Consider the following 26,553-nt stretch of genomic DNA (forward strand, 5'->3'; position numbering starts at 1 on the left):
ATGACCCTCCCTGTTGAGTGTGTTCAACAGAAATGGAATTTACACTAATTAACTAAATATTTTAATGCGGGGAATACTATAGATAAGCAACAATGCATGATTCAAGTAACACAAACGGAAGTGTCAAGAAATGATAAAACAACCGACTGGCGACGCAGCACCCCTTAAGAGACAGATGTTTGAAAAATAAAGGTGTTCAAGCGAATTACAACCCAGTACAAAGGGCACACTAGTGGCGCATCACTACAAAATATCTGACTATTCCTTCGGCGGAATCGACCCCGAGCTTGCCTTCTTAGCAGCACCATCGGCCCGTTTCTTCTCGAAAACCGCCTTCACACCTTCCTTGACCTTTGTAACAAGCTCGGTTTTGAACTTCTCTTTCTCGACAGCAAGTTGAAGAGTCAGTTGAGTCGAAGCCGCTTCAGTAGTAGCTACCTGTCCGAGTAACTGGGTTTCCCTTGCCTTCAATCGAGCAGTCTCTTCCTCCAAATACTTCACCTTTCCTTGCTCAACTACAGATATAACGAGGCGATTAGTGACAGGGAAACAACATCATGACATCGAAATAAGCACGAGAACAATACAACATAAGCAAAAACACCTTCAAGCAAGGGTAAAACTACTTTAACGGTTTCCTCGGATTTAAGTAAACTACACTCAAGGGCCGAAACCTTTGAAGTTAACTCATTATAGCGCTGCTCATTGAACTCATTGGTGGGGAAATATTTCGTATGGTCGCTCCAACTAGCTTTCTGCCGATCATGTGCCAACAGCAGACCCGATAACTGAGCTTGAACCCACTCCAACTCTTGGGATACCTGATCAAATCGGCGAAGCCTCTCTCTTAACTCTTGGTTAGACCCCTCAGCAGTGTCTTTTTCCTTCAAAATACGCTTGAGATCAACATTCAAATATCTAATCTGAAGCCTCAACTTGCCACACTGACTTTCCAAGTTATCGGCTAACAATGTTTTATCGGCGACAATTCCTTGAACCCGAGAAAGGCTCTCCCGAAGATTTTCCATCTCATCGGGCACATACTCAAATCTTTGGTAATGAAGTAGTTCGTCTCGAAGATGCTCGAGCTCGACGTCTTGACGGTCTATCTTATCATCCTTATTGACAATTCTTTGGCGGAGGTTATCAACATGGTTCAGCTGAATGTCTAACTTTTTCTTTAACATATGATATTCCGAAGCAGCGTCGGCATCTATATTAGACATCTCGAATAGGAAGATAATACTAAACTTAGGATATTGGCGCTACAAAATCAATCATAAATACTTAATTTTTGAACAAATACTTTGGGTTTCGGCCAGCCGCCTCTCCAATCCTCGGGCCCGTTCTTGTTCTTGTTGCAGTTGGACACGAAGACTTTCCATTTCCGCTAACTCGCTCCGCCACAAAACAGCCTCCAACAGCCTCCTATTGGTAGCCTGAGGATATTCCGTTTCAAAACATCAACAACCGCTCCCCATTAAAGTATATAGTTTAAGAAAGGCGACTCTCCATCTGGTCAAAGGAGTCCATCAAACCGGCGGAGTAAAGGGGCACAACACTGATCATTTCCTCGTCGGATAAGGAGATAAAATTAGGAGAAGTAAGAGCACCCAGAAAATTACACACCGGTCCCGAGAAAGTAAAGAAGGTATTCTGATTTGGGCTAAGGATGTAGGCCTACACAAGGTTGAACTGGAAGGAGAACCACTTCCATCAGAAGTAGTATTGTTTGTGCATTTCCCAGTCATTGTTTTAGATATGATAACTGGTAATAATGAAATGAAAGGGAATTGCATTGATGAATCCTAAAATTCAAGCTCAACAGACCAGATTGCAGGTTTTTCTCGGTCGAGTAATTATATGCATGTTGGTAAACCCCGAGCGGAGTAAACTAACAATTCTCGACCCATTTTTTGGGTTTTTCAGATTTTGAATTTGAATTTTTGACATAGTAATAATTTTGGGGGAAATCTTAAAGAAAAGATTGCAATGAGGATAACAAGCTCCCTTCTTCTGAATTAAAGCGCAGGCCAGTTGCTGGTTGAATTGAACCTAATTATAATTGCCACTACCGAGTAAACCAACTGATTGTAATCAGTTTTAGCTGCTGATGATTGATTAATGATTTGAATCTTTGAGATGTTGATTCTCACTCAAGTTTCAGGTGTCTGAGTATAAGCTGCTGGCCCGATATTCTTATTTTGCAATAGCAATACCAGTGCTGTATGTCGCCGATGATGAAACCTTGAGCTTAGATTTTCACACATCCTTGTTTAACTAGCGATTTAACGCATTGAAGCGCAAACATCAGATAAGAGTTCTGTAACTGTTCAAACATTGGAATGGAAATGTTGTAGGCTTCCCTGCTCATTCTTACTTATTAACTTGATGTAAAACCATATCTCTTTATGACGCCATTTTCAATTGTATCCAAAGCTTGTCTTTCATTATGTCACTCCCATTATATTTTATACTCTGTAACGCTAAATAATATTTTCCTAATTTGGACATCGTCCTAAATCCTTCTTGTCCAATATTGTTTTTTCTTTCCCTAGGCGGCCATCCCCAAGCATCGTCGGCAGAAAATTCTGCAACATTACATGTTTCCGCTTGTCTTGCTTGCCCCTGCATAATATTGTTCATGGGCCTGGAAAAATCATCCATTTTATCACAAAGACAACGGGTACAGTACAGGAACACATTGAATTTGGCTGTAATAAGGAACCATAATATTGGACAAAACAAAAATTTTATAGGCATACAAAGTCATTTTCCTAACCAGGATGTATTGATAAGGGGTGTTTAATGGGTATGAATGACCTATATACCCTTAAACACTTCGAAAATATTGATTTATAGGCTTTAGGTTCGGCTGACTCGTGTTGATGAGTTATCAGCCGAACTTCCCGCTGTAGACTGAATTCTTTCGATCTTGTTTTGATCATAACTTCTTCGTCCAATGTCGGAATGGCCTCATTCTTTTTGCGTTATCTTCGTATTTTCATTCTCTTGAAGATGAAGATAAAATCTACTTGATTTTAATGGGTTAAAATCTACGATTTTCGTTATATAAGATGAACCATTAACATTTTTTATTCCTGAACTCTCAGGAATAGGTTCGGCTTACATCTATGAGCCGAACCAACCCATTGATGAACAGTTCGGCTTACATCTATGAGCCGAACCTCACATAATTTTTCTTCCAGATCACACGGGACTAGGTTCGGCTCATTATGATATTTTTAAACAAGCCGAACTAGTTGGTTCGGCTCATAACAATAACACTTTCAGCTTGCCGAACTGTTCATTAGTTGTCAACATCCAGGTTTCAGATCAAGGTTCGGCGCATAATTTAGGTGAGTTGTGAGCCGAACCTAGGTTCGGCGCATAATTTAGTTGCGTTGTGAGCCGAACCTAGGTTCGGCGCATAATGTTGTTGTTTTTGAGCCGAACGGTTCTTCAAATTTTCAGCCTGAAAGTGTATATGAACAGTTCGGCTGATACGATTTTCATTATATAAGCCGAACCATTAACATTTTTTATTCCAGAACTCTAGGTTCGGCTTTCTAGGAAAATTTTATACAAGCCGAACTAGTGTCTAGCAAATGTTCGGCGCATACCTAAATAGTTTCAGCTAGCCGAACTATTCATAAAGGAATCGGTTCGGCTCATAAATGTAAGCCGAACCTTTTCATCCTCCATTGAATCATTCTCGTAATCTAGGAAATCAACCATTTGGGAATCATTGTTGTAGTTGATGTGTATTTTCCTAGGTTTTTAGATGATATATGACACTCCTCATCCTCCATTGAATCAAGAATTAGAATTTTCTCACTTTCTCCTTCTCTTTCTCTCCTTCTTAACCAAACCAAAACTTTGATTTTTTTTCCCCAAATTTTTCATCTAAACAACTCTTATAATTCTGAAAATTATTTTAATCACTAAACAAAATATTTAATCACTAATCAAGATTAATAACACTAATAAGTAAAGGGCAGATTTGCCATTAAAAAAATTTTGGGTTAAGGGATTATCTGATTTTGCTATTTCACGATCTTTTTTGTCTTCATTCAGTATGCCTTGGAAGATTTTTGTATGCCCAATATTATGGTTCGTAATAAGTGGGTTCCACATGTAACTACTGCAAATTTATAACGGACGGCCCTATTTATAAAGACCTGCTTCTCTCTCGTGAAGTCATAGCGTCCTTGAGGAGCGTTGCTTCACACCATCTCTCTTTTAATCTTCTCTATAAGTTAACTCAAAAACCTCAAATCAAGAGACACCAGTGAGTTTCACCATCAGAGAATCATCATGGGTTTCGAAGCAGAACCTGAACCTACCTCAGCACCAAAGCTATCACTGTTTTCACTACCTAATCAATCACCGGAACCAACAGGGATGTTATAACCACCACTAAGACCACCAGCATCAGTTCCATTCAAATGGGAAGAAGCACCAGGAAAACCTCGAGGAGGCTGCTGCAGACAAATTCTCAGTAACGACGTTTCCAGGTGTTTAGAATTACCACCAAGGCTGTACACCCACAACAGTTTTAGAAGGTCCTTACACAACCGGTAGATCGTCTTCATTTTCAGTAAAGAACGTTTTTCCGATAGCGGTCATGGTAATAATAGCAATAATAAGGTGATCGGTCAAGGATATTTTGGAAACTGGGTGAAGAAGAATAGTAGTAGTTTCAAGGGATTTGGAGGACAAAGTGCTGAGGATAATATTGTCATCTCACTTCTTCTGTATCATCTTCTGTGTTTGTGACTGAAGTTGTTAACGGCGGTGGTGTTGGTGATGAGAACTTTACAAAAGTGAAGATTACACGATTTAGAAGAAGAAGAAGAGGGAGTTTCTTGAGCCTTATAAACACAAGCTCCCAATTCTGGGTAAGTGTTTCTTGTTTTCTACTTTTCTTTTCCACTAATTTTCATGGAACATGTTTAGCAAATTTGTTTGTTCATAATTCCGTTCTAGTTTTAGTTTTTCATTTGGTGAAAAAAAAAGTTCCAATATCTTATTGAGAAATCCACTTTTTCTTTTAGCTTTTGCTTAATGTCAAACTCTACGGAGGATGGAGGAGAAAAGTAGAAAGTAATAAGCTATTTTGAGCTTCTAGCATTATTTTATTTATACAATGGATATAGTACGAGGAAGTAGGAAGTAGTCAGATCACTAAATTTCGCAAGACAGATGATAAATTATACTAATTTAGTTGCTTAGATCAATCAGTCATAAATCAGACTCTGATAGTGAATGGACAAATGAAATGACAGGTGCATTTCTTTCTGATATTACTACATAACATGGACAAAAATTCAACCCCCCTTTATTGTAAAAATCTAGTACTCTATGTTGCCTTGGGCTTAGGATTCCAAAGCCAGCAGACTAGAAGTACTGAGATTAAGTGACTATGTTAACTTAGTTTATAACTAAAAGAAAATTATTTGAAGAGAATAATTAGCGACACCAACTTGTGGAGGGATTTTGTCCCTCTGATAGCTTTGTGTTTTGTAGCAAATTTCATTCCTCTGAAGTTGCTGATAGGAGGTACCAATTTACCGGGTGAGTATTTTTGTACGTGAAAAAACTATAAAAACACTATGAATACCAAAATAGGGGACCGTTTGTTGCTCTTGAGATTATTTCAGTTTCAAAAGTATGATTTGTCTGCTAATACTGTAATTAATTCTTAAGATTCTATTTATTATGAGATTTATGGTGCCTAATGTTACAGGCAAGCATTTACGGAGCTGTTAAGCAACTGGTCCCATGGAAAAGGAGGAATATAAACAGACAATTGAAGAGAAGGGAGGAGGAGGAGGAGGCAGGAGAAGACTCACGCAACAAGCTCAGCTTTACGACCGTTTAATTAGTCTGTCGTCTGTTGTACGCCATCAACCCATCACTTGCTACGAGCTAGACTCTTTTCTTGAATTTTTGTAAATAAATTGCTAGATAGATAAAACAAATTTTATTTTTTGTCGTGAAACAAAAAAAAGATAAAAAATGATAGAGTGATAATTACTACATTATTGTGGGCTTGTGGGTCGGTGTGGGAGGGTTTTGTTTTGTTTGTTCGTCTACTGTGTGCGGTTTTATGAAGGTTTTGTTTAGTCGGTGTTACCACTTCTGTAACGCTTTATGTAAACTTTTTCTTTTTTCTTACCGAAATCAACATTTTAGACGGTTTAAACTTTTTCTTTTTTCTTCCCACAACCAGATCAAACATGCGCAAGATTACCTTTTAGCTGTTCCGATTAGTTGACTAGATCAGTGCCTCCCGAGACAGTTTAGAGCCGTAATTTGTTATCGTCTCGATATCCCTTTATTTGTTGAGGATGCGTTGTGCTCTTGTTATAACAAACCTATGGATATCTTTGATGATCACACACTTCACTAAGCTAATGATGTTGGCCTGAAGTTCCGACATGACTTGGTACGTGATGTAATTGCTAATATTTGTTTCAAAGCTGGTGTCCATGTACGCAAGGAAGTTGATCGGGGTCTTTTGTCTGAGACTAACAAGGATTTACGCCCAGCATATATCCTTGTTCTCAACTGGAAAAATGGCCAAAATGTGTGTATGGATGTCACAGATGTCTCTCCCTTCACTGGTGATGGTGTTCGTGCCTTTGTCCCAGGCCAAACTATTTCTAAAGCTATCACGCGCAAACGTTCTAAATATTTGGATGTGTGTACCTTGCACGATTATGATTTGGGTCTGCTAGCTTTGACTACCTTATGAGAACTTAGTGATGATACTATTTGTTTTTCAAGCGCATGAAGAATTGAATTGTTAGTCATGACGCTGATAATGGTCTTGGTAGTTTTATTTTCCATAGACTGGTGTTGCTATTCAGAAAGGGGTTGGTGTCCAGCTTGTTGCTCGGTTACCAATTAAACCCTCTTCTGCTAGTAATTTGTAATTTTTATTTATATTTTAAATAACTAAGTTATTTTTGATTAAAAAAAAAGTTTAAACTTATAGGCACTATACTATGGATAGATGGGTGTTATGTTTACTCCAGTTTGACCCCTTTAAAAGATTTACTACGAAATGCCTACGAAATAATACGGCCACAAGGGTTTACAAAATCATTATTATGAAAAGGCTGAGTTTTATGGTTGTAAGGAGTCATTCCCTCAGTCTCTAAAAATAAACTGGTCTTTGTGTAAATTTACGCACAAACTTGACTATTATTTTGAAACGGAGATAGTACATTACAAAGAGTTAAATCATCGCAAGCTAAAGAGAATAAAAAATTTCGAAAAAAGATGAGATTATCATCGTGTTTGTGTTTTGATGACTCGATGTCTGTATTGGATTGGTCCTCTGAATCATATGAGTCATATATCAGACCATTTGTCTTGTAGTTTGAGTCAGAATTGATTTACGACCTGATTCAGATTTAATCCTTAACTCGGACCATTTTCAATCAGGAAATAAGATGTTCTTGACTCATGGGACCAAGTCATGGGCTCTCATATTTTTAAGTAAGTTAAATATGACTCCAAAAACAACAAACACATTGAGTCATGTCTAGATGATTCAGGTGATTTTAGTTAGATCCAGACGAATTACCTCAAGAAATAAAAAAAACATGATATAAACTTTGAAAGACGCATTAAATTAAAAATCGAAAAAGTGTACTAAGAATAACAGAGAGCGTAATGGTTTTGCATTAACCTTAAATTTACAGCGCTAAATAATTTGATATTTGTTATGTAATTCACAACTTTCTTTCCTGCTTCTAGGAACAAAGTTGCCAAGATGAGGATTAGAAAACCATTCTAGGGTCTTCTGAGGAACAAAGTAGCCAAGATGGGGATTGGAAACCGTTCCAGGGTAAAAATGATATTATAAAAAGTAAGTGATAAATCGTAATGAATATGAGAAATCAAACTCATAAACACTCGACTAAACAAAGAATTGGTCATTCGAGTATAACTTCAGTTATAAAGGAGGAGCTAGAAGGAAGTGATTAACTTCAGACATATTTTCAGAAATGGAGAATACGAGATCTGTAAGAGCGTCCACAATGTACGACCAAAACTAAAAATTTGGTCCAGAAACTAAGCACAGCGGGACTGAGTAAAGGATAAAAAGTTGAGTAAAACCAAAAATCAAACTATATTTGGTCTGAAATCCAGACCGAAACTAAATTTGGTCGATCGGAGGTTAAAAGTATGTTCGATACCAGACGCAGATATAACTTACGTTATAGGTGAGGCGGATATATATTTTCGGTGTGTTTAGTGAGGCATGATTATAAGTTACGTTTGAGTCTGGTTGGTGTATAAAGTGTTCCTAATGGTGTAGAGTGTGTAGTGGGGTAAACTTATAAAGTGTGCTTGATGGTGTACGCCAAAAACAAACTATGTGTATACCACAGTTCCACAACAGACGAACCTTATACATGCGCTCGACCAAATTTTTTCCTCGACCGTGGCATAATACCACAGACCAAACCAATTTTTTTTAGTTTTTTTTTAGTTCTTTCTCTTTGGTTATATGCTCGCACCATTGCGTTTGCTCTAATTGACTAATTATTGAATGAATCTTAGATAGGTTTAATTTTGTTCGACCCTATAAAGGGATTATATGGAGCAACAACAAGTAAAAAGAACACTAACAAATGAATCGGGTTTACCAAGTTTACCAGCCTGGATCAAACCTAGGTTCAAAGATCATAAGAGATTCAACCGAGTTACACCTTGAGAGTATACTTCTTGGTGTCTCAGAAGGATAACATCTGGAGTCTATGCATACCTATTTTTTAGCGATACAAGGAATTTTGGGAATCCCTAATGGTACTTGTTATCCTACGGTTGGTGGTAATCTGTGATTAATGAAGAATAGATGGACAATACTAATTGGATGACTGTTAAGTAACGAAGAAGGATTCCTTGATCATATTTCTCTCGTGACATCCATCAACAAGTTCTTCACATTCGAGTTTATTAGTTTGCCATAATGAAGGCTAAGTCTTCAGGAGTAATATTGCCGCCACGTAAGCCAGAAGGAACTGAAAAGGATAAAAAATCTATGTGAGACATTATCTTTCTCTTATTTTCTAAAACATATATTAACTACAAAAAGCATGTTACATTTAATAAAATTGGAACAAGAGGAAGAACTGAGACGTAGTATCTCATTTGCAACTTTCCTAACCTTCTTAATGACATTTCTGAATCCAATAAAGTTACAGTTAGCACTGTAAAGATCAAATGAAAACCTAAAAGAAATTCTCTCAAATACTAATGGTAAGCCGAAATATTCTTACGAAAACACAAGTTGATTGTGTCAATATTGTGCACCCTCCTTCTTGACACAAACATGAGGATTGCATGATAAAATAAGGAAGCTCTAATCTATTTCCCTGTATGATTAGTGAGATACTTGATTATATCTTGTCTGTGAGAAAGTTGGTATATTCCTTGATTCAAAAAGTATGTATAAGTTCACGCGATGACTTCTAAAAGAAGAATGCGGTAGTCATTTGCTCGTAGAAATGAATACGCCCTTCGATGAATTATGTGACTTACTGTTTGTGATTGGTCAAAATGACTCTGTCTTTATTACCATTCTTCATGCGCTTTTATAAGCTATTATTAGACTTGGCGCTACCACATTCAAATAATTATGAGTCTAAAAAAGGATGACTAAGTATGGGTATCAGTATCTTGTGCTCTTTTCAGAACTTTTTCCTGCCTATTTGACTTCTAAGTAAGAGCTAAAAACATGATCCATGAAGATTGTGGAATATATTTTTCCTTTTTGGGGGTTGGGATAGCTCATGAAAATTATGGAATAAGTTAAGAAATATATGCACCGAGTCAGAGATAAACCTATCCACTCGTGAAGTATTTAAACTTAGTGTGTGGCAGAAAGACTAGATGTCTTCCTTTAAGTAAATATTCGTGTAAGCTGACTGTAAGATGAATCTTGCTGCTCAAAAAGCTTCCCCAAAATCACTCCATGAGTCCATGACCCACACCCATCCAACACTTTTGGTCATTAAGGTTCAGGAACATCAGCTTTGAAGGCTAAACTCAATTTGAATTCTGTAATCTCCTCTCCTTACCCATTTATCTTTTTCCTTCAGAATCTGTATCATTCATCTTCATCATTATCATGCATACAAGAATGAAGAGAAGAAGGAGAATCCATAGCAATAAACTATGGGTTTCAAACACTTTCCGACCACTGGAATCACCAAATTTCGGTTTTTCCTCTAAAGGGTTTTTCGGAAATTACGTATTTTAATACAGGAAGAGCTATTCATGGTATTTGTCTCAAGAATGGTACATTTAAACACATGGATACCCATCCAGTCAAATACATTGATCAGTACTTTAAATTTGGCAGTTCAAAAGTTACCAAACATGTGTTTGATCAAATGCCTAATAAAAATCAAGCCTCTTGGAAGACTATAGTGTCTGGTTTCTTGGAATACTGTAGTGTCTGGTTGTGTTGGAGATGGTTTGCATATCAAATGGTTTGTGTTATTTTGGGAAATGCTGGTCCAAGGAGATATTTTCGTGTTTTCGAGTCTTGTAAGTGCTTGCAATAAGTCTGATTCATCGTTCTTAGAAGGAACTCCAATTCATGGTTTTGCTGAGAAGGCTGGTTTTTTAGCTGTTGTTTTTGTAAGTAGTGCTTTACTTCATTTTGATGGAACTTATGGATATATGACTATAGCTCGTAAGATGTTTTGAGGAAATGCAGCAACGAAATGTAGTTTCTTGGACTTCTTAAATAATATACTACTCTAATAATCGTGGTCCAGAGGAAGCTATTGAGATTTATCATCAAATGAGGGGTGCAGGAGTCAGTTGCAACCAAGGCATTGCATTATTCTGGATTTGACTTTGATCATTTCAGCTTCTCTGGAGGGCTTGCTTGCTATTTCAAACTTGGCATCATTAGAAGAGGGCCAACAAATCCACAGATTGATTATCAAGCTTGGTTTTGGTTCAGACTTGCACGTTGCAAATGCAACTATGGTCATGTATGGAAAATGTGGTGATATGGTTGACTACTAAAAATACAACCAGCCGATCAAGATATTCGTTGAATATACTGATATCAGGGTTTTCTAGACACGGCTACATCAAGGAAGCCATAGAAATTTTTAATGAAATGATACAAATTGGAGAGTGGACAGATCATGTCACCTTTGTGTCGCTCCTATCATCTTGTAATCATGGAGACCTTGTCGATGAAGGTCTGTCATACTTCTCTTCTATGATGTCTGAATTTGCTGTCACACAAGGAATTGAGCATTGTGTCTGCATTATTGATCTCCTTGGCCGGTTAGGGAGGCTCAGTGAAGCAGAGAAGTTTATAACAGAAATCCATGTCCCGCCAAATGATCTTATTTGGCGGAGTTTGTTATCGGCATGCAGAAACCACAATAATCTGGAACTTGGGGAAAAAGCTGCTCAACATCTTCTAGAGTTGGATCCATCAGATGATGCAGCATATGTTCTTCTATCAAACGTTTGTGCGGTTAGTGGGAGATGGGAAGATGTGGATGATTTGAGGAGGAAAATGAAATCGAGTAACATAAAGAAAAAACCCGCTTGTAGTTGGGTTAAGGTGAACAACAAGGTAAGTACATTTGGAATGGGAGACAAGGCCCACCCACAGAAAGATCAGATTTACGCGAAGTTGGAAGATTTGAAGCAAATAATCAGAGAAACATGTTATATACCAGATACAAGCTTTTCATTGCACGATATGGATGAAGAGCAAAAAGAACAGAATCTTTGGAACCACAGCGAGAAGGTTGCCCTTGCATTTGTGTTGATTAATTCAGTTGATGGTTCAGTTATCAGAATATTTAAGAATCTCCGTGTTTGTGGCGATTGTCATTCTATGTTTAAACATGTTAGTCAAGCTGTACAGAGAACAATTGTGTTGAGGGATTCATATAGGTTTCACCATTTCAGCGGAGGTAAGTGCTCTTGTGGTGACTACTGGTAATTAGTGCTTTAGATCAAGAAAATGGTCATTATGATTATGAAGTTAATCGTATCAATACTTCTTCGTCTGAATCACCAATCATTTATATAATCGAATTTCCGTGCATCCATGTATATGGTAGCCAAGAAAACTTGAACGCATGACCTCGTATTACTTCGCTAATACTCTGATGGATATTTTTTTTTGGACGTTATCGCCATTGATAATAACTTGGAAGAAGACTACATACGTACATACATAAGACATTGCAGTGATCCAATCCGTGGTAGAAGAGTGGAAATGCAGGGTACACTGATTTCAAGCATTCCAACCTTAATGTCCACATTACATTTAAGGTATATTCCTTGGTTTATTTCCGTCATCATATAAACAAATGTGGATATTCTTTGATTAGAATGAGAGGCAATTCTTTATATAATATAAAATCCAAAAGGTTGGGATTAAACTTAAACATCTTTTTTAGGTGGGTTTTTCGCTTTCAGTTGAAATGGGTGTTTTATTCTTGTGCTGATGTTAATACTGTTTAAATTCCAGGGAATTGTAGGGCTTATATTTGAAACTTTGCGCTTTTGGTGATGCTTCTGATTCTGGCTTTGGGTATGTGTAAATGACTTTTATATTCCTTTTTGCTTTTTTATTTTTCTCTACAGCTGGTTATGGGTATGTCCGCCAGCTGGGATTTTCTGAGGCTAGTCTGGTTAACTTATCCCGGTACTGGCGTGAAAGAGGATATTTTGAGCCTAAATCTTTCATAAATGTATGCTTGATTTTATCGTGTTCGTTTTGTCAATAAAATCTCGAGGCTTTCTTTAAATCTAGAATTCCTCTTTTGTTTTAGGTTTTCAATCTGTTTTCTTTTTCAGGTATGTATTATAATGTTGCAACAATATGTCAAAACTTCTTTTTTTGGCGTATCAATACGTATTGTATGGATATGTGTATCCAATACGGCCAATACCAACTGTATAATCCTTTTCTTCAGTTAAAATACCAAAAGTTGGATAAGAAGCAACAACTGTCCATATATTTCTTTAATACTAATAAAAGTTAGATATTTTATCACCAGTTGTCTTCACCCCCTCCGGTCAATACTTATCCCAAACTTTCTCCTCCTCCTCTTAAATCTCAACACTTATCTGATTACCTCTAACTCTCTCTGTTTTATCTCCTCCAAAACCAGTAGAATCCAAAATCGCTCATGTACCCAAACCCTATTTAACCCAGATACTGACATACAACTATGAGCAAGAAAAGAAAAGATGCAAATCTCAACACCCCCTTTGGGATTATGTTGAAAACAAGGAAAAAGTGACGAAGGTGGTGGAAACAATAAAATCCAGTGCACAATATGTAACTATATATTCTTTGGTTCTTATACTCGGGTGAAAGCCCATCTTCTTCGTATAGAAGGACAAGGTGTTAAGATATGTGAGGGCATAGATCTTGATAGTTTTGAGGAATTGAAGAAGTTATCAGAAGATGCTGACATGAGAAGCCAACATACAAAAACAGGTAGTCTTATTCCATTACCAGGTGTTGAAAATTATGGAACTGTGGCAAGAAAAGGTGATAAGGCTTACGGAAATTTGTTTAATGCAAGTGCTAGAGATAAGCTGGATCATACAATTGGGAGGTTTTTCTTTGGTTGTGGTATAGCTTTTAATAATATTCGTTCTCCATTATTCAGAGACATGATCCAATGTGCAACAAATAGTAACATTACAGGTTATATTCCACCTAGTGCAAAGAGATTGAGCACTAAAATCCTTGAAGAAGAGAAAATGAGTGTAGACAAGATGTTAATACCTATTAAGAGTGGATGGAAAAGGAATGGTGTTTCGATTGTGAGTGATGGATGGTCTGACAATAATAGTAGACCTCTAATAAATTTCATTGGAGTCTCTAGTAGTGGTCCTGTGTTTTTGAAGGCACTTGATCCTTCAGGAAACTATAAGGATGCTGCCTACTTGGCTAGTTTGTTAAGAACACCATTGAAGAAGTTGGGGTTAAGAATGTTGTACAATTGATTACCGACAATGCACCTGTGTGCAAGGCAGCTGCTATGCAAGTGGAGAACACTTTCAAGCATATCTTTTGGACTCCATGTGTAGCACACACACTGAACTTAGCCTTGAAAGATCTGTGCGAGTGCAAGCCGACAACCAAACACCAAGGAAGATTTGAAGAGTTTCAGTGGATGCAAGACCTGGTTACAGAAGGAAGAGCAGTCAAAATATTTGTTGCGAATCACTCAAAGCTTTAAAAATTTACAAGAAATATGCTACACTACAGTTGCTGAGCTATGGTGAAACAAGGTTTGCTACTAACCTGATTATGTTGCTCCGTTTGGTTGAAGTTAAATCAGCTTTGTCGGCTATGGTGATGGACAAATATTGGAAAGATTACAAAGGGGAAGACGTTGCTAAGGCACTACTGATTAAGAATAGGATCTGTGATGATGATTGGTGGGAAAAGGTATGTTACTTGATCAATCTCACTGCACCAATTGTTGATTTCTTGAGGTTCACCGACACTTACAAACCATCTTTGCACAAAGTGTATGATATGTGGGATACCATGATTGAAAGGGTAAGGATAGTGATATATGAACATGAGGATAAAAATCTTGAAACAAGATCATCTTCTTTTTATGATCAAGTACATGACGTTCTTGTGCGAAGATGGAACAAGAGCAACAATCCGCTAATATGCTTGGCTCATTGTTTAAATCCAAAATTCTACAGTGATGAATGGATTGAAGGTGGGTTGAATCGTGTTCCTCCACATCATGATGAGGAGTTATCAAATGATAGAAACACTTGCTTTGAGAGATTTTTTACTAGCTCGGAAGATAGAAAAGCAATTACAGATTAGTATGGTGCATTTTCTGGATGCAGTCAGGGCTTCGCTAGTTGGATCTCTCAAAGAGATAGGAATACAGAAGATGCTGCATCATGGTGGAACAACTATGGATCTTCTGCACCTTTGCTAGCTAAGTTGGCTGACAGGTTGATGCACCAACCATGCACCGCTTCTAGTGCTGAGAGAAATTGGTCAACGTATTCGCAAATTCAAAATGCAAAGCGCAACAAGCTTGATCCACAAAGAGCAGAAGATCTGGTGTATGTTCATAGTAGTCTGAGATCGTTATCTAGAAAAGAGGATCAATATACCAAAGGGCCAACTAAATATCAGGATGTTCAAAATGATGAATCTAGTCTGAGAGCACCTACTGAACAAGAATTAGCAAACTTAGGCCTTGATAAACCTAGTTACACTCTGCCACCAAGTGGTGATTCAGAGGACATTTGAGCTACAGGTCTGAAACTATAGCTACATTTCAGAGACCAAAAAGATAAGTGGACGGTTGAAGTTTATGCAGTGATTTTTTGACTTTTTGTACTGCCTATACAACTATGCATGTATTTTGCTAAGTTTACTAACTTATATATGTTTTGATCATGCAAACATGTGTATGTATTTTGTTATATTTCTATCTCATATATAATATATATATTTTAAGACTACAGATTAATATTGAGTGACGTATCGCCGTATTACCATTTTTCTGTCGGTGTATCCTAGTAACGTATTGGTATCCTGTATCGGATACCGTATCCGTATCGTTGCAACACAGATTATAAGCCTTATCTTTAAATCTTTAATTGATGTTGTTTCCACGGAGGAAGATTTTGAGAAAACTGTATGCTAGTATTCATGAATGTCCACGTTCTTATGACAAGCTGCGGTTTGACCCAAGGTAAACCTCATTTATTTACTTCTGATTTTTTCCTGGGGATTGATAGTAAACTGATTTACTGCCAATAGTTTGTCCAACGCGTAAGTGAAATGGTAGCGTATCTAGTAAGTCTATCAGTTGCCATCATAAGGAATCCTTAGTGATATTATTTAATTTTCTCTTTGCAGCAAGCCAGATTGCAGGTTAATGGTCACTTTTGATGATTATAGCAGATGTCCAAGCTCCCGAAGGAGAGAACATCAATGGTTAGAATACTGTGAAACCCCGTAGATCGTGTCTTTATTGCTTACAAATTCTCAGTAGAGGTTGCAGCTAGGTTCCTAGTCCACTCAAACTTAACTTCTGCAACACAATTGACAGGACGAATACGTCCAAAGAACAAGTACAAGTACATTGGATATATGGAAATGGACGTATTTAGTTCCCTGGATGAGGGAGATCTGTTCAAACGGGTAAGTTCCCTAACTAAATGATGTGTAGTGATTGTGTTTCGATGGTAAATGCTGTCAGTGTAGAATTTTTGGTCTTCAAAAGCTACATGTATATTTTTGTTCCTATTTCCGTGTAGGGATCCATAATTTTTGTAAAACCATTTTCACTGTTGCAAGAATACCTGCGACTTGCTTTCTCCAATTTGAACTCATCCTCGCATGCCATGGCTATTGACTTTGCATATATTTCAAAAAAAAAATAGTTTGCATCTCTAAACTAGGCTCATGAAAAATATTTTGCGGAAGAAAGTCAGTATGTCGGATTAAAGTTTGTACTTTTGAGTCTAAATTCTAGAATAACTGTTCATTTGATCTTATCTGTTTTGGTTGGACATCATCAAAATGCCATTCTTTGCATGGATATACTTAAATTGATGTGGTTATTCTAAATCAATGACAACTAAATTTATTGCTCAGAGAGATGCTAGATAACAGAGGTTTTATAAAGATGTCAAAGAATGCTATGGTTCGTACATGGTAATCCTGACCACTGGAGCTCCGGATTGGTACCACCCCCACCAAAACTGGTATCCCCCTTTATAAACCATGTGAAACCTAACATCTGCCCACAACCTAGATTTAGTTGTGATAGTGCTGACAAAATGGGATTTTATTAACAGATTGCTAGACTGACAAACAACTCTAGTTTATCAGAATCTCATGATGTGCGTCACTGTGTTAGAAAATATCAGACTCTAGGAACTTCCATGCTGGATATAGCAATTCTAACAGTGAATGTTCCAGAACATCAGCTTGAGATTGAATCATCTGTTTCTGTACTTCTTACAGTCAGGCAGTCAGCAAACAATGTAGGGTTCCTTGCGAAGCTTACAGAAGAGGCTAAGTGATATAGTGTGAACACACAAATCACGAAGGCATCCGAATGCTCACAACCAATCATCGTAATCTAGAGAGATTTGTGATGATGATATCCTAGTGTTGATTTCTTGGCTCAAAACCTTCGGGTTTATCATAGCCTCATCTAACAACTCCATGCGAGGCGTTTGTGCACGGGATATAGGTAAAAACAAAGAAAGCAAAACGTATAAGTAAAGATCCATGGGGTTAGACAAATATAAAGTGCTGAAATGTAAACAAGACCGAGGTTTACGTGGTTCAGCACTAAGGCCTACGTCCACGGGGTTTGTTGTTTTACTATATTCTTCATGGTTACACGAGTAGTCGAATGACTTTTGGATTTACATGTTTCTCTCTTCTAAAGGATTTACTTACACTTGCAATCTCTCTCTCTCCTTCCCTTTCTGATTTTTCCGATCCCCCTTACTCTTGGTGGAGAAGGGGTATTTATAAGGTTAGAATGTGGGACCCATCTCTGAAGGCCGTTGAAACCTTATCTTCTTGTGTTCTTGCGTCTATCACGCAGAGGTCTGCGTTTGCCCCTTGATCCCGCAGATATATCCTCGCTCGTTCCACAGGTTGATCGACACGTACACTGCTCAGAGTGTTTAATGCGGGTAGTTGAGAGGTCTGCTCGTGTCAGACAAGTGTCTTCTGCCCCTGTCACGTCCGTGTCAGCTAACTTTCTCTCCACCGTTGATCTTAGATTCTTTTGGGGATGAGATAAAGTAACTCCTCGGGGTTTATTCGGTGTTTCGCAGCGCATCATGTTTTGATGTCTTGGCCTGCATGCTTTCCACGTATCTTTTTATATAACGTGTCTGATAGTGAGATATATGTGTACACAATTTGCCCCTTTTCTTCGGGCTTGAATGTCTAATGGGTGCCTTGAAGAAAAACCATCGTCGCATATTCTTCTCACTCCTAATAACTTCTCCTAGATACTCGGGCACGTCTTTTATTCTTGCATTAACTGCTTATGTAACGGGCACGTTTCCCATTCCTCCATTAATTTCCTTCTCTTTCTTTCGGGTATATTAAGGAGAGAAAGAAAATTAATTTCATTCTTCCTAAACATTCTCAGTTTTCATTCTTTGTTTTTCAGCCATTAAATTCTCTGTCAGTCTTTATTGAACCTGTGACCTTAAATTCTCTCCACCTTAGCATTAATCACGCCTGCTTCCACTGTTTGTTTCTTCTGCTGCTGTTTTTGCTGGTAAGTTTTTCTTTTCTTTGTTTCCACTGTTTTACGCTGTGTTGATTTGTAAATTCTCTGCTACTGTTGTTCCTTGTTTGTGATGAAGAACTTCTTTTAATTCTTGCATACTAGTTTGTCCCTGTTGTTCATCTTAAATCAAGAAGGCCACTGTTTTGCTTGTATTTGAGTTTTTCAGGGTGTGAATTTTATGGAATTTTGAGCATGTATACTAATTTTAGGGTTTCTGCGTTATCGTGTGTGGATTGCTATTGATGTGGTTTTTTGATATTTGGTAATGTTTTTGAATTTGTGTGTAACTTGTTCATGATTTTAATCTTTTCGCAGCCATGTCTGACCGTCCGCGGCTTCCTTATCAGACTCCTGGTTCTGGCCTATCGAGATCTCCTCCGCGTAGAGAGTCTCAAGATGATGTTCGTCGAAGTCGAGTTTCTTCTGGAGCGAAGGCCTCGTCTTCTAGGGAAGAGATTCCTTCGACAAATCCTTCTGGGTCCCGAAGAGTCTTCGATCGCGCAGCGTCTCATGCTCGTGATGATATTAGGAGTACGCAGGCTCCGCCTCGTGCTGTTGCTTTTGATGTTCCTCATCTACGTTCTGTAGTGCCCGAGCATCATATGCCGTCCCCTCCAATTTTTAAAGGGAAGAATACGAAGGTTGTAGTTCCGAGGGCTGAATCTTCAAAGAATCCTCCTGTGAAGAGAAAAGCTTCTGAAGCGTTCATTAGTTCCGGCCCCGCCGAGGAGGATGAGGCTGCCCCCTTGATACGCAGTGTTTCGGTTAGTAAGAAAAAAGTAACCTTCAAGCATATTGATCTCGAAATATTAAAGGAAAAGCATGAGCTTCAAGCCTTCGAGGTTCGTTTCTATGCCCCTGAGGATGATATTACTTATGAGCTTATCTCAAAGTATGAGTTCGATGAATTTCATTTGTTGACGACGGTTGGAGCGTTCGAAGCTGGTCTTATGCTGCCGTTGTACAAATCAGGTGATTCCTTCTACTATGACGTGCTTGCTAGTCGTGAAGGCTCTTCCACCAATACTCACAGCCGTTCCGTATCCCAACTATCGGGGAATTATCTCCGCGCCCTGAAGGAGTGCTATCTGTGGAGTAAGGGGGAGACGTCAATGACTTGCTACGTTCCCAATCCCGCGGAGAAGGAATGGTATACTCCTGAGAATTTGAATAACTCCTTCGGTGATTAAGTCAATAGTAGGAACCGCAAGCCGTGGAGTGTCATCCTTCGGAATCTCGCTGCTCCTCGGGGCGAGATTCGTCTGTTAAATGAGGTCAGCGATGCCAAGCTGAAGTATGTTCCTGGCACGGAGGGGTCTAGTCATCGGAAACTTTTCCCAGCGCGCGAGAGGATCAAGCGCGACCATGACTACGAGTGGCACGCTACCGTTATCGAAATAGTCGGTCCATGGGCTTACGGTTGGATTCCTGGTCCCCGCGGTTGGCGGCCTACCGAGAGTAGTAAGCCACGCGAGGCTCCTCCTGCTCGTTATGGGGATTTCTGTCCCTGGCGTTTGAACTTTGCGGGTATGAATTTCCCTTATGCCCTTGACGTCGTAGAGGGAGACGAGGAGGAAGGTTCTGGTGCTATACTTCCACCGAAGAGTACCTCAACTGCTCAGGTACGCGGATTCTAGCTGCGCTTCTCCTTTTTTAGAAATTCAACTGTTTGGGAAAAATAATTCTTTTTGTGGTGTGTTGGTTTTCAGGTGTTGAAGAAGAAAAAGATTAAGCCGAAGCAGTCTTCTACCATTGTGATGGGCGAGGCTGAGGCCCATGAAGAAGTTACTAGTCCAGTGAACGAAGAGTTTGCTGAGGATGAGGAGATTACAGATGGGGAGGAACGTACTGGTACTTCCCCTATCAATGTTGAAGAAGAGGTCTTCGTGGGTCATGATGGTGATGAAGGGAGAAACAAAGCCGTGGTGGCTGATGACGGTGTTATCGGTGACATTTCTGTCCCTGCTGGTGATGTCGCGGATACCCTTCCCACCTCTCAAGAATTTTCTTTTGATCGGATGTACTCCACAGGGGAGTTCTTTGACGATGTCCTTGATTTTCCTGAGGACTTCTCTTTACTTTCCCCCAATGATAATTGGGATGTTCTTGGTGGTGATGGTAATGGAGACGCTACTGTTGAAGATGGTGGCGCGGAGGAGCATGCCGCGCATGTGGGTTCCGACATATGTGCTGAAGGGGCCGTGTCAGAGAAGGGGAAGTCGGTCATTGATGCGCCTGCTGGTAATCTTCCACAGTTGCCGACGTCTGAGGGTGAGGACGCCATAATGGATTGGTTCAAGGAAAAGAATCTTCTATTTGTCCCTCATCCCGCCCCTGTTGTTGCTGGGGAAAAAGAATCTACTGCGTATACCCGTCGCATGATGGAGATGTCTTCCAAGGCGCGGGTGTCTGAAGCCTGGGGAAAAAATTTGAGTGTTCCCGAAGGTACCCTTGTGTCGGAGCCTCCTACTTCCGTTGCAGATATGATGGCCATAGCCGACGGGTATCAATATGTCTTTCCGCAGCAGCGTGTCTTGGAGGTAAATTTTCGTACATACTTCTTCGTGACGATCGAATTCTTCGGTGAAATAATGTTTGTCGTCTTGATGTGTAGATGATGAGGAGTGAGCATTGTAACCACGTGCTGTATCAGTTCTTCAAGGCGAAATCTCTGAAGCTCGAGGCTAAGCTTCGTCACAGAGAAAAGGAATTATCTGCGGCTGAGGTGGAAATAGAAGAGCTGAAGAAAAGCCTCAAGGAGAAAGAAAAGCTGGGTGAAGCAGAGGCCGGTCTTCGTTCAGAGCTTGTTGCTGTTCGCGCTGAGTTAGAGCAAGCTCGCGGCCAAATTTCAGTTTGCACAGGTTTGGTTCTTTTTCCCTCGCAGTGTGTCGTCATTCCTCTATTTCTTAGTTGTTCTGTCTGAGTCTCCCCACCCTATCTCCAGTGGGTGGCGTCCCCGAGCTGATATGGCTTCGAAACGAAAGAGTACGGAAAAAATCTCGTATTAAAGATCTTGTTGAGAAAATTAAGAATGAAGCCAAGAAATGGGATGCTCGGGCTGAGGTATGGCGCGCCAGGCATGTTCAGATGGTCGACATGCAAAATCTGTACAACCATGATCGTGCTTTATTTAATGGCACACTGCTGTGGACACGTGATAGTCTGCGGGAAGACCGTGAGCGTACTTCCTTGCTGGAGTCTAGGATTCAGCTGCTGGAAGAAGAATTACAGAAGGCTCGATCCAATCCTCTTCCAGGAGTTAAGGATAGTATGCTCTGTCTTGTCAGAGAAAGAGATGATGCCCGTGCCGAAGTCTGCGCTCTCAGCAATGCTCTTGCCGCGTCCCGTGCCGACGTAGCTCGTCAGGCTGAGTCTGAGAGGAATCTTGAAGTGTGTATGTACAAACTTAGCAAAGGGGTATCAGAGATAAATAAAGAGGTCGACCACCTTCGTCACATGGATTCGATGAAGCAGGTAGAATTAGATGCCTGTCAATTTACTCTCACCAACCTTCAACTAGACTATAAGAAATTATCCGTGGAATATGAACATCTTGATGAAGCGCGAGATGCGGTTGTTAATGAGTATGAAGAGGCTTCGGCTTGTGTCGAAGGTATAACCCTATTTCATCGAGTGTGACCGTGTTTTTTCTGCGCTAACTCCGTGGTGTTTTCTTTTTCAGAGCTCGAGGGACACCTTCGCGTCACAAATGAAAAACTTGAAAAGGCTCAATCTTCCTTAGCGCAGCAGGAAGAACAGACCAATCATTTCAAGAATTTAGCGGCAACTCGCGAGGAGGCCGTTGGTGCTGCTTCTAGAGAAGTGAATCGGCTATCTTCGTTATTATCCCAAGCCCAACAGCGGACAACAGTTATTAAACACAAGGCTCGTTGTCAATTGGATGAGGAGACGAACAAGATGTTGGAGAGGATAGAACTTGGCCTAAAGAACGAGCATGGTCTCGTGAAGAACTATCCTCGTCGTCCAGTTCCTTCTGCCCTGCCTGGCTCCTCGGGACCTTCTTTTGGTGGGAGCGTCCCTTCAAGTCTTCGGAACAATCCTGCCGATGGGGCGGCATTATCTAGGTAGAGACCGCAACATTTTGTAGAGACCGCGGCATCATTATCCTTCTCTTTTTGTAATCATGTAACAAGAATATTTTTTGCTAATATCATGTAAAAGGAATATTTTTTGATGTGTATCCTTCCTTGAATTGGCCTTTCACTTTTTGTAATCAACCTTTATGAAATGGATCCTTTTCTTGATATACCTGCAAGGTTGGTTTGTTTTTATTTTAAACATTTGTGAAAAAAAAAAAAAACAAAGTTTTTTAAGTGTTTGGGTGCGATACTGAAGGAAGGTACCTTCGTGATCGTCTTGAGACCTGTCACCCCGCTGGCGAATCCTGGGCCAGAGGATTCCCAGACGGTGGGGGCCGAGGCAACGTTCTAGGATATGGGGTTAAAATATTTACACACCCATTCCGTCGACCCGTTTCCTTAAGATTGGTTGGGTATCTCTTTCTGCTGGGTGCCTTCCCCCTGGTCTTACACTTATGGACACTGATGGGGGAGCCCTGAGAGATTGTAGATTAACTACTTTCCCCAATATTGTCGATAGATTCCGTTGACTTGATAATTTGAAAGCTTGTTTGATTGATAGGTTGAGGCCTGCACTTCCTCTTCCAGAGATAGAAACATGTGGAGCGGTCAGGCTCCCTTCTTCTTCTGGTACACTCCTAGCAGATTCAAGTCTGCGTTGCTCCTATGGGAAGTATGGTTTGAGCCACTTAGCATTCCAAGGATGCCGGAGGACCTCGCCTTTTAGATTACGAAGGTAGTAGGAACCGTTACCCGCAACGTCGTGTATTATAAAAGGTCCTCCCCACGTCGGTGCTAATTTTCCCCATTTCTTTTCTTGCTGATACCGTGGGATTGTTCTCAACACATACTGCCCCTCTACAAAATTCCGAAGCTTTACCTTTTTGTTGTACTCCCTTGCTAGTCTTCGTTGATAATTTTCCATCTTTTGTAATGCTGCTTCCCTTCTTCCTTCCAAGTCGTCCAACCTTTCTAACATCATATCTGTTGTGAGGTTTTTCTCCCAAGCTTCGGTCTTCGTGGTTGGCATGAGGATTTCCGTAGGGATGACTGCTTCAGCTCCATAAGTTAGAAGAAACGGGGATTCCCCGGTGGCGGATCTTCGTGTTGTCCTGTATGCCCATAACACATTGTGCAGTTGTTCGCACCATCTTCCCTTATGCTCGTCTAATTGTTTTTTGAGTATAAGGGCGAGGGTCTTGTTGGTAGCTTCCGCTTGTCCGTTGCTTTGAGGGTATATGGGGGTGGACTTGTTCTTTCTTATTTTGAAAGTATCGAAGAGCATGTCTATATTTTTCCCCTGTAATTGCTTGCCATTATCAGACACAATTTCAGCGGGTATACAGAATCTGCAAATGATGTTCTGGAATATGAAAGTAAACACATCCGCGTCTCTGATCCTGGCCAAGGCCTTAGCCTACACCCATTTACTGAAGTAGTCCGTGGCTACTATCAAAAATCGTCTTTTCCCTGATCCTTCGATGAAAGGTCCGACGATGTCTACGCCCCATTTTGAAAATGGCCACGGGCTATCGACGGAGTTTAACATTGTTGCCGGCGCGTGGATCTTTTTGGCGAAGCGCTGACATTCTTCACATCGTCGTGACATCCTCGCGGCGTCCTGTATCATTGTCGGCCAGTAATATCCTTGCGTTTTTGCTTTGTCAGCTAGTGATCTCATGCCACTATGATTCCCCGCGTCACCATAATGGATATCTTTTAGAATTCGATGCCACTCTTTCCGGGACAAGCAACGTAGTAATGGTCCAAGGAAGGATTTCTTGTACAGGACCCCATCCCGAAGATCATATCTTCCTACTTTGGAGAGTATCTTCCTAGCTTGTTTCTGATCCGCAGGTAAGCTTCCCTTTTCGAGAAAGGCATGGATCGTCACTCTCCAGTCATCTTCGTTGCTGAAGTCTTCGTCTTGATTTTCTCTTGACATGATATCTTCTTCGTCAAAGTCGTTATGGATGTCTTCTCCTACCTGGTCTTCGATATTTTCTTCCACTGTATCTTGATTGGTAGCGAAGGAGAATTGAGATGCAATCGAAGGCTCGTATACCCTTGGTATTTTAATAGCTTCGACATTTTTATCCCTCAACATGGATGATATATATGCTAGGGCATCCGCGTGCCTGAGGTCCCTTCTTCATAAGTGCCGGAACTTAATGTTCGAGATTTGTGATGCCAATGTTTGGACCAAGGCCATGTAAGATGAGAGGGTGTCATCGTACACATTATACTCGAGCCCTATTTGCCGTATGACAAGCTGCGAATCACTTGTCAGCCTTACATCGGTTACCCCCATCTCTATTATTATACGGAGGGCATGTACGACAGCTTCGTATTCAACAATGTTGTTGGTATGCTCTTTGAATTCCAACCTAAGTGCCTGTATAATCCTTTCTCCGGTTGGGGTGATAATGACAATGCCTATTCCTGCTCCTTCCTTATTTTTGGATCAGTCGACGAAGACTTCCCATTGTCTTTGACTCGCAGGTTCGAGGATATCCATTGGATCCTTGTTTTCTTCCTCGGCTTCTGGTATTCCCTTAATCTCTTCGTTGTTGTCAAGGGGGAGGTCTGCTAAGAAATCCGCCAGAACTTGGGACTTCCGAGAATGTTGAATTTCATGAATGATGTTGAAATGGTCCAGATGGGTGTTCCATTTGGCTATTCGGCCCACTTTTCCCGTGCTTTTGAGGACTGCTTCCAATGGTGCTTTGCATGGGACCCTGACGAGGTGAGTTAGGAAGTAGGTTCTCAGTTTTTGTGTAGCCCACACCAATGCGAGGATGAGCTGTTCAATCTTAGTATAGTTCCTTTCCGCAGAATTGAGGGTCTTGCTGACGTAATAGATAGGTTGTTCTATCTTTGTATTGGTTTTGACCAATACTGCGCTGACTGCGTCTTCTGTTGCTGCTATGTACAGTGCCAAAACCTCGTCAGGATCTGGCTTCTGCAGGATCGGGATTGAGGCTAGGTGTTCTTTGATTTTTTGGAATGCTTCCTCGCATTCAACGGTCCATTCGAACCTGCTCCCTTTTTTGAGAACATTGAAGAAATGTTTGCATTTGTCCGAGGACCGGGCAATAAATCTGCCCAACGCTGCTATGGATCCATTGAGTTTCTGTACTTCCTTTAAATTCTTTGGGGACGGCATCTCTACTATGGCTTCTTTGATGGGTCTACCTCGATGCCCCTTTTTGTTACCAGATACCCGAGGAATTTCCCCGAGGTGACACCGAAAGTACATTTCTCCGGATTCACTTTCATGTGATGTTTTCTCATTGCTTCGAAGATATTCCTCAGGTCCTGGTGGTGATCTTTACGCAGCTTGCTTTTGACGAGCATGTCGTCAACGTAGACTTCTAAGGTTCCTCCAATCCATGGCTTGAAGATAGCATCGACCATCCTTTGGTATGTTGCCCCTGCGTTTCAAAGTCCGAAGGGCATTCTAGTGTAGCAATAAAGGCCATGTGGGGTGTAGAACGCTGTGTGTGGCTGATCTTCTTCTGCCAGGTCCACTTGGTTGTAGCCAGAATGTCCATCCATGAATGACAGTTCTTCATATCCTTATACTGCTTCTACCAGCTGGTCTATGCTCGGCAGGGGATAGTTGTCCTTTGGACATGCCTTGTTGAGATTAGTAAAGTCGATGCATATTCTAACCCCTCCATTTTTCTTAGGAACAATGACCATGTTGGAGATCCAGGTAGGATACTTGACTTCCTTGATAAATCCTGCGTCTAGTAGTTTCCGAAGTTCTGTTTCTACTGCCTCATGATACTCTGGAGCTACTTTTCGTATTTTCTGCCTGAACGGGGGCGTGCCCGGTTTGATGCGTAGCTCGTGTTGGATTACTTTTGGGTCAATCCCCGGCATATCTCCTAGCTTCCAGGCGAACACATCCGCGTATTCCTTAAGTAATTTGGTTAAAGAATGTTCCCTTCCTTCGTCCATTATGGTCCCTATTTTGATCATCTTCGGGTTTTCTTCCGTTCCTATGTTGATTTCTTTTACGGGCTCCACTGGTGTGAACACAGGCTTCGGGTTTCCGAGGACTGGGACGTTCTTTAACTGCTATTTAGCGTGTTTCTGTTCTTCGC

At 40.3% G+C, this 26,553-nt stretch overlaps 3 pseudogenes; all 3 read left to right on the forward strand.

Annotated features, from left to right (window-relative positions):
* The first annotated feature begins 1,791 nt into the window (after window positions 1-1,791).
* Window positions 1,792-1,861, forward strand: LOC113325625 (annotated as a pseudogene).
* A 2,360-nt stretch (window positions 1,862-4,221) lies between these two features.
* On the forward strand, window positions 4,222-6,129 carry LOC113324962 (annotated as a pseudogene).
* Window positions 6,130-10,533: 4,404 nt separating this feature from the next.
* Window positions 10,534-12,742, forward strand: LOC113324963 (annotated as a pseudogene).
* Window positions 12,743-26,553: the final 13,811 nt, after the last annotated feature.

The sequence above is a fragment of the Papaver somniferum genome, chromosome 11, assembly GCF_003573695.1.
Source record: "Papaver somniferum cultivar HN1 chromosome 11, ASM357369v1, whole genome shotgun sequence".
Classification (NCBI taxonomy): domain Eukaryota; kingdom Viridiplantae; phylum Streptophyta; class Magnoliopsida; order Ranunculales; family Papaveraceae; genus Papaver; species Papaver somniferum.